This window comes from Arachis ipaensis, chromosome B04 (genome assembly GCF_000816755.2).
Source record: "Arachis ipaensis cultivar K30076 chromosome B04, Araip1.1, whole genome shotgun sequence".
Taxonomy (NCBI): domain Eukaryota; kingdom Viridiplantae; phylum Streptophyta; class Magnoliopsida; order Fabales; family Fabaceae; genus Arachis; species Arachis ipaensis.
The window spans coordinates 126982511-126990234 of record NC_029788.2 but is presented as its reverse complement, the minus strand read 5'-3'; positions in this window follow the sequence as shown (position 1 = coordinate 126990234).

Sequence of the window (7724 nt, the reverse complement as noted above, 5' to 3'; positions counted from 1 at the left end):
TTCAATGAAAGTTTTTTTTTTTAATTTAAATTATTTTAGAAAAAAATCATAAACGGCCTTTGATAATTATCTCGAAAGATAACGAGACCCTTAATAAAAAAAATCCAATCAGGCTCCTGAGCTTTACTTTTATGGGACTAATTAGTTCCTGTGTCAGTATTTTTTTTGACACAAAAACTAATCAGTCCCATAAAAATAAAATTCAGAAATCGGGTTAAATATTTTTATTTGTTAAGAACCTCGCAGTTCTTTCAAGATAATTTCAATCACATTTTTATTTGCCATTTGTTGTAGTGGTCCAACTAAGTTTGAAATAACCGCACTTGAATTTGATAATGTCCCATAAATGTGTTTAGCTACTGCCTACAACAACATTATTGGTCAACCAAAACCATTAAAACATCCATAAAAGATTAATAATATTATTAATTGTTGTAAAATAACTAAATAAATAAGGAAGAAGTAACAAATATAAAATATAAAAATATAATTAGATAACTCAAGTAGAAATATTCATTGGAATTACTATATCAATATAGTAGATATAATTAATATATTTAATAATATTAAAGTATATAATAGAATAGTACGAAAGATAAAGAATATTATATGTTGTAATGTGTATATATATATAAAGATAAAAAGAAGTATTAAAAGTAAAGAGAGAGAGAATTGCATTTGCTTTTGTTTTATTATTTGCTTACTTTTCTCGGAGGCAAATGCCTCTATTTATACATGTATGAGGGGGATCAATTTCAACATTCATTAATTATTTTCCTTCTTTGAGAATGTGAGTACTGCATGGGAATGGGCATCCACGTCCCATTCTTATCACAACACTCCCCCTTGGATGCCCATTTAGGATTATTGCCTCATTAAAACCTTACTAAAAGAAAACCCTGTGGAAAAAACCTTAGTGAAGGAAAAAAGAGTACAATATCTTTTGTGATGGGGACTGCCTCATTAAAAACCTTGTCAAGAAAAACCCAATGGGAAAAAAAACTTGACCAAGGAAAAAAGAGTACAGTCTCCCCCTCTTACCGACATCATTTAATGTCTTGAAATCGGCGCATCCCAATCTCATGTACCAATCTTTCAAAGGAGGATTTTGGGAGTGACTTTGTAAATAAATCTGCCAGATTGTCACTTGAGCGGATCTGTTGGACATCAATTGTCCCTTGATTTTGAAGATCATGAGTGAAGAAGAATTTGGAAGAAATATGCTTTGTTCTATCACCTTTGATGTATCCACCCTTAAGTTGAGCAATGCATGCTATATTATCCTCAAACAGGACAGTTGGAGCTATCTTATGATCAATCAGTCCACATGATGATAGAATATATTGAATCAGACTCCTCAGCCAAAAGCACTCGTGACTAGCTTCATGAATCGCCAGTATTTTAGCATGATTAGAGGATGTTGCAGCAATCGTCTGTTTCGTGGACCTCCAAGATATAGCTGTTCCACCATATGTGAACAGGTATCCTGTTTGAGATCTCCCTTTATGTGGATCAGACAAGTATCCGGCATCTGCATAGCCAACTAGTTGTGGCTTGGATCCACATGGATAAAACAATCCCATATCAACCGTTCCATGAAGATATCGAAAGATTTGTTTGATTCCACTCCAATGTCTTCTGTTTGGAGAGGAACTATACCTTGCTAGTAAATTCACAGCAAATGATATATCAGGTCTTGTATTATTAGCAAGATACATTAGCGCTCCAATGGCACTAAGATATAGTACTTCAGGATCAAGGATATCTTCATTTTCTTCTTTAGGACGGAATTGATCCTTCTCCACATCCAAAGATCTTACGATCATTGGGGTACTCAAGGGATGTGACTTATCCATATAAAATCTCTTCAAGATCTTTTCTGTGTATGTTGTTTAATGAATAAAGATCCCATTTTTTATATGCTCGATCTGCAGGCCGAGACAAAATTTAGTCCTTCCAAGATCTTTCATCTCAAACTCTCTTGAATCCGTTTTTGGCTAAATACTCAGTAAGACGATAATACCACATTCGTCCAGATTGCTTCAGACCATATAAAGATCTTTGCAATTTGACTGAGTATAACCCTTGCGAATATTCATTGGATGGTTTAGATATCTTTAGTCCTTCAGAGACTTTCATATAGATATCTCGATCTAATGAGCCGTATAAGTAGGCTGTTACCACATCCATTAAATGCATATGCAGTTTATGATATGCAGATAAACTGACCAAATAACGCAATGTTATCGCATCCACTACAGGGAAATACGTTTCTTCATAATCTATACCGGACCTTTGTGAAAAACCTTGTGCCACAAGTCGGGCTTTATAGCGCACAACTTCATTTTTCTCATTTCATTTTCTCACAAATACCCATCGGTATCCAACAGGTTTTACATCTTCAGATGTACGGACTACAGGTCCAAAAACTTCACGTTTTTCAAGTGAGTCTAATTCAGCCTTCATGGCTGCTTCCCATTTTGGCCAATCATTTCTTTGTCGACATTCTTCGACTGATCTTGGCTCAAGATCCTTATTTTCATGCATGATATTCAATGCCACATTATATGAAAATATTTCATTGACAATTGTCTTATTTCGGTCCCATTTCTCTCCTGTAAAGACATAATTTATTGAGATCTCATCATTTTCACAATTTTCAGGTACCTGAACGTCTTCTGGCATTAACACTATATCAGAATTTTGGACAACTGCAGGTGTCTTTACTATGTCTTTTTCAACAGGAATCGTATTTACCTCTTTTCTCTTTCGAGGATTTTTATCTTTGGAACCGACAGGCCTGCCACGCTTCTGGCGTGTATTTGCTTCAGTGGCAGTTTGTCCAACTGGGACATCAATTCGAATTGGGGCATTTTCTGCTGGTATATAAGATTTGGTTATCCTCTTTGTATCGGAAAATGCATCAGGCAATTCATTTGCTATTCTTTGCAAATGTATAATCTTTTGAACTTCTAGTTCACATTGCCCTAATCGAGGATCTAAATGCATCAATGATGATGCATTCCAATTAAGTTCCTTTTCAGGAAGCTTATTCTCTCCCCCTAATATTGAAAATTTTGATTCATCAAAATGACAATCCGCAAACCGGGCTTTAAATCATCTCCAGTTTGTATCTCAAGATACCTCACTATAAAGGGAGAATCATATCCAACATATATCCCCAATTTTCTTTGGGGTCCCATTTTGGTGCGATTAGGTGGTGCAATGGGAACATATATCGCACACCCAAATATTCTTAAATGGGAAACATTTGGCTGCTGGCCAAAAGCTAATTGCATAGGAGAGAAGTGATGGTAACTTGTTGGCCTCAAACGAATAAGTGATGCGGCATGTAAAATAGCATGCCCCCAAACCGAGGTTGGGAGATTTGTTCTCATAAGCAAGGGTCTAGCAATTAATTGGAGGCGTTTAATAAGCGATTCTGCTAACCCATTCTGTGTGTGAACATAAGCTACTGGATGTTCAACACTTATTCCATTAGCCATACAATAAGCATCAAAAGCTTGGGAAGTAAATTCACCAGCATTATCAAGACGAATTGCTTTGATTGGATTTTCTGGAAATTGTGCTTTTAATCGAATAATTTGAGCCAGTAATCTTGCAAACGTCAGGTTGCGAGAAGATAATAAGCACACATGTGACTATCTCGAAGATGCGTCTATCAGGACCATAAAATATCTAAAAGATCCACATGGTGGATGAATAGGTCCACATATATCACCTTGAATCCTTTCTAGGAATTCAGGGGACTCAAATCCAATCTTTACTGGTGATGACCTTAAAATTAACTTCCCTTGAAAACATGCAGCACAACAAAATTCACTAGATTTAAGAATCTTCTGGTTCTTTAGTGAATGTCCATGAGAGTTTTCAATAATTCTCCTCATCATGGTTGTTCCCGGATGACCCAATCTATCATGCCAAGTTATGAATTTATTTGGGCTAGTAAACTTCTGGTTTACAATGGCATGTGATTCAATTGCACTAATCTTAGTATAATACAACCCAGATGAAAGTGAGGGTAATTTTTCTAATATAACTTTCTTATCTGAATCATGAGTTGTGATATATAAATATTCATGATTTCCCTCATTTATTGTCTCAATATGATATCCATTTCGGCGAATATCTTTGAAACTCAACAAGTTTCTTAGAGACTTGGTAGACAATAGTGCATTATTTATTATGAATTTTGTTCCTCCGGAAAACAAAATTATAGCTCTTCCAGAGCCTTCGATCACATTACCTGAGCCAATAATAGTATTAACATACTCTTCTTTTGGTACAAGATGGGTAAAATATATAATACTTTTAAGAATAGTGTGCGAACTTGCACTATCCGCAAGGCAAATATCTTCAAAATATGTCCTTGCCATTTTTCTTAAAAAAAAAATAGATAATAATAATAATAAAATGAGCAAAAGTACATGCACAGTAAAAATTATTCACATGAATACTTAACAAACACATACATATATCAAACTATTCCATCATTGATCAAATAGCCAACATTTCCTTCAGAATCCTTAAAGAAATTAGATACATATTAATGAGTGGTGGAATTTTCATCATTTGAAACAAAATTTGTTTTCTTTCCTTTGTCATCCTTTTTCAAGTATGCTTGATAAAGATCAACTAGGTGCCTTGGGGTACGACAGGTACGTGACCAATGGCCCTTTCCACCATAACGAAAACATTTATCCTCAATTGATTTACTTTGCCCATTGTTTCTTTCTTTATCCCACTTCTGGTGAGATCTTCTGTTTTGAACATAATTCCTTTTCTTTCCATGATTTTTCTTGTTATTAAAACCTTGCCATTTACCTCTTCTGGAGTTATAATTTGCCGCATTTGCTTCAGGAAATGGGGCGACGCCAGCTGGACGCGCTTCATGATTTCTTAAGAGCAACTCATTGTTGGCGTTCAGCAACAAGAAAGCAAGAAATTAACTCAGAACATTTTTAAATTCTTTTTCTCGATACTACTGCTACAGGAGCACAATCGAGGTATGGAAGGTCGAGAAAATTTTCTCTAACATATCGGGCTTGAGGAAGTATCACCGTCTTTTGATAATTGTATCTTTCTTCAAGACCTTTCCACAGATCTGCAAGATCTTTTAATGTGGGAAATTCATTTTTCAATCATACGTCAACATGACGACGAAGAAAAATCATGGCTTTGGCTTTATCCTTCTGGGATGCATTATTTTCAGTCTTAATGGTATCTTCAAGATTACTCAAGTAGAAATATTCACTGGAATTACTATATCAATATAGTAGATATAATTAATATATTTAATAATATTAAAGTATATAATAGAATAGTACGAAAGATAAAGAATATTATATGTTGTAATGTGTATATATATATATAAAGATAAAAAGAAGTATTAAAAGTAAAGAGAGAGAGAGAATTGCATTTGCTTTTGTTTTATTATTTGCTTACTTTTCTCGGAGACAAAGGCCTCTATTTATACATGTATGAAGGGAATCAATTTCAACATTCATTAATTATTTTCCTTCTTTGAGAATGTGAGTACTGCATGGGAATGGGCATCCACGTCCCATTCTTATCACAACATTAATAAGGTTTATACTTTTTTTGTGTACGTATGTCCCATGATTCCTTGAACGTTTTTAATTAGTTACTCTACTCCATACAACAACTTTGACCAACCAATAAATCATATTATATTAGAGAATACTTTAATATTAAGATTTAAAAAAAGTATAAGTAGACAATAAAAATACTAAATAATGTGAACAATAGATATATCAGATGTTCAATTTATTAAATGTGCAGATAATTATCCTAATATTAAGATTTAGGTAACTTATACTTTAAATTTGATATTGTCCATGAATCCATATTTGGTATATTAGACAAGCTCATTATTAGATATTGTGATGAGATAAACTATATCTCCATTTTTAAAGCTAGGTTACTTTTTATTTAAAATTTCAGGGTCTTACTAATAAAAATGTTCTTTTAACAATATTATCATAAAAAGTTTAATAAAGGGTTTATAAATATCTATGCATTAAATATATTAGAAGAATAAAAACTTTTAAATATTTGATGGTTTATCAGTGGCTAAGAGAATGGAGGGTTTGAATCTTAGTCCCTTTTTCACTTAATAACACTTGCTGTCCTTCAGAATACTTGAGGGATATTTCTTGTTTTTGTTTCGTGCCTAGTCAGGAGATTTTTTATTTTGTCTCGTGACCAGTCAGGAGATATTTTTCAGTTTTGTCTCCTATGTAGCAGAATTAGAAATGGAGTAGAAGAGAGAGAGAAGTACACCAAGATATATCCTGGTTCAGCTGCTAAGTACAATACAGCCTACATCCAGTCTCCATCACAACAATGATGAAATTTCACTATAATCATCTTTGATTACATACACCAATTCTCCTTAGGAACTACCCTTCCTATTTGGGACAAGTCCAGAATCTAACTCAAAACTGAACTTGACTTGGTAACCCACCAAGCTTTTAACTGCTAAGTGCTAACGCAACTTGTAAGGGGATTCCCACAGAATCATGAAACACAACACAGATGTACAAAGGACCTCTAGGACATCTATGACTTTTTCTTTTAATTTTGTGCACTTTGCCTTTTTCCGCTCTATGGCTTTATCTTACAAACTTCACTGTTTGTCTTTTTCCACGAGATTCAAGACAGACAAAATTAAACAGAAAATTACAAAATTAAGAACATTGAAGGAGAAGAACTTCTGTTAGCTTAGGTAGCTATGAGAACTCTGTGCCTTGCACTCTCACTTCTTGCTCCTTACTTCAAGCCCTGGCTATTCTCTCCTATTTATAGAGGGAGAAGCCTCCACGGTTGAAACCAATGAACCAAGCTAAACTTCTTCTTCTTCATGCAAAACTGGTTCGGCCAGAGAGAGAGGAGAGATAATCGAATGCTATAACCAACATGCAATTACCTCTGTATCTTCCCTTTACACCAAACTTCATCAATCCAAACAATCCCTCTTGACTTGCACTCCAAGAAGGACTCATAGCCCTTGATGCTTCTTGATGCATGACAGCTCCTCCTGCTCCACTTTTGCTTCCTCCTTCACGTAGCCTCTCTAGCTATCTTCTGTGATGAGTGAACACAAAAGCAGAGACGAGCCATGTCTCTGAGATCTTCTTCCTCTGACCGAAATCTTCTTCTTTCATTTTTGGTATGGAGAGCATGAGCTTACTTCACCAAATCTTACCTTATTTTGGTGAAGATCTCAGGCACAACATACTTTTTGTTTTCTTTTTCTTGCCATCATTACAATGGTCTTGTTACTTGCTTCTTCTTTTCTACGGTAGCTTGTCATAGCTTTCATGCTTTCTCTGTGAAGTGACCGAAAGAGAAGAGAGAGTAGAGAGAGAAGAAAGAGAAGAAAGAAAAGCATTCAATGGATTTGAATAATTGAATTAAACTAAATTAATTTTCTTCCCTTTTTGCTTTAGGTAACGTGTAGCATTGATGATCACAATCAAATCAGATGCTAATTTTTCTCTCATGGTTTTCAATGCAAGTTAATGATAATTGAATTAAATTTGGAATCCATCACATGAGAGAGATCCGTTGGAAGCAAGAAACCTTTGCTTTCTCTCTTTTCTTCATTTCGGACCAACTTTAATGGTTTTTGAGCAAGAATTTCAATTGGGCTTGTATCACAAATTCTGGCCCAAATAACA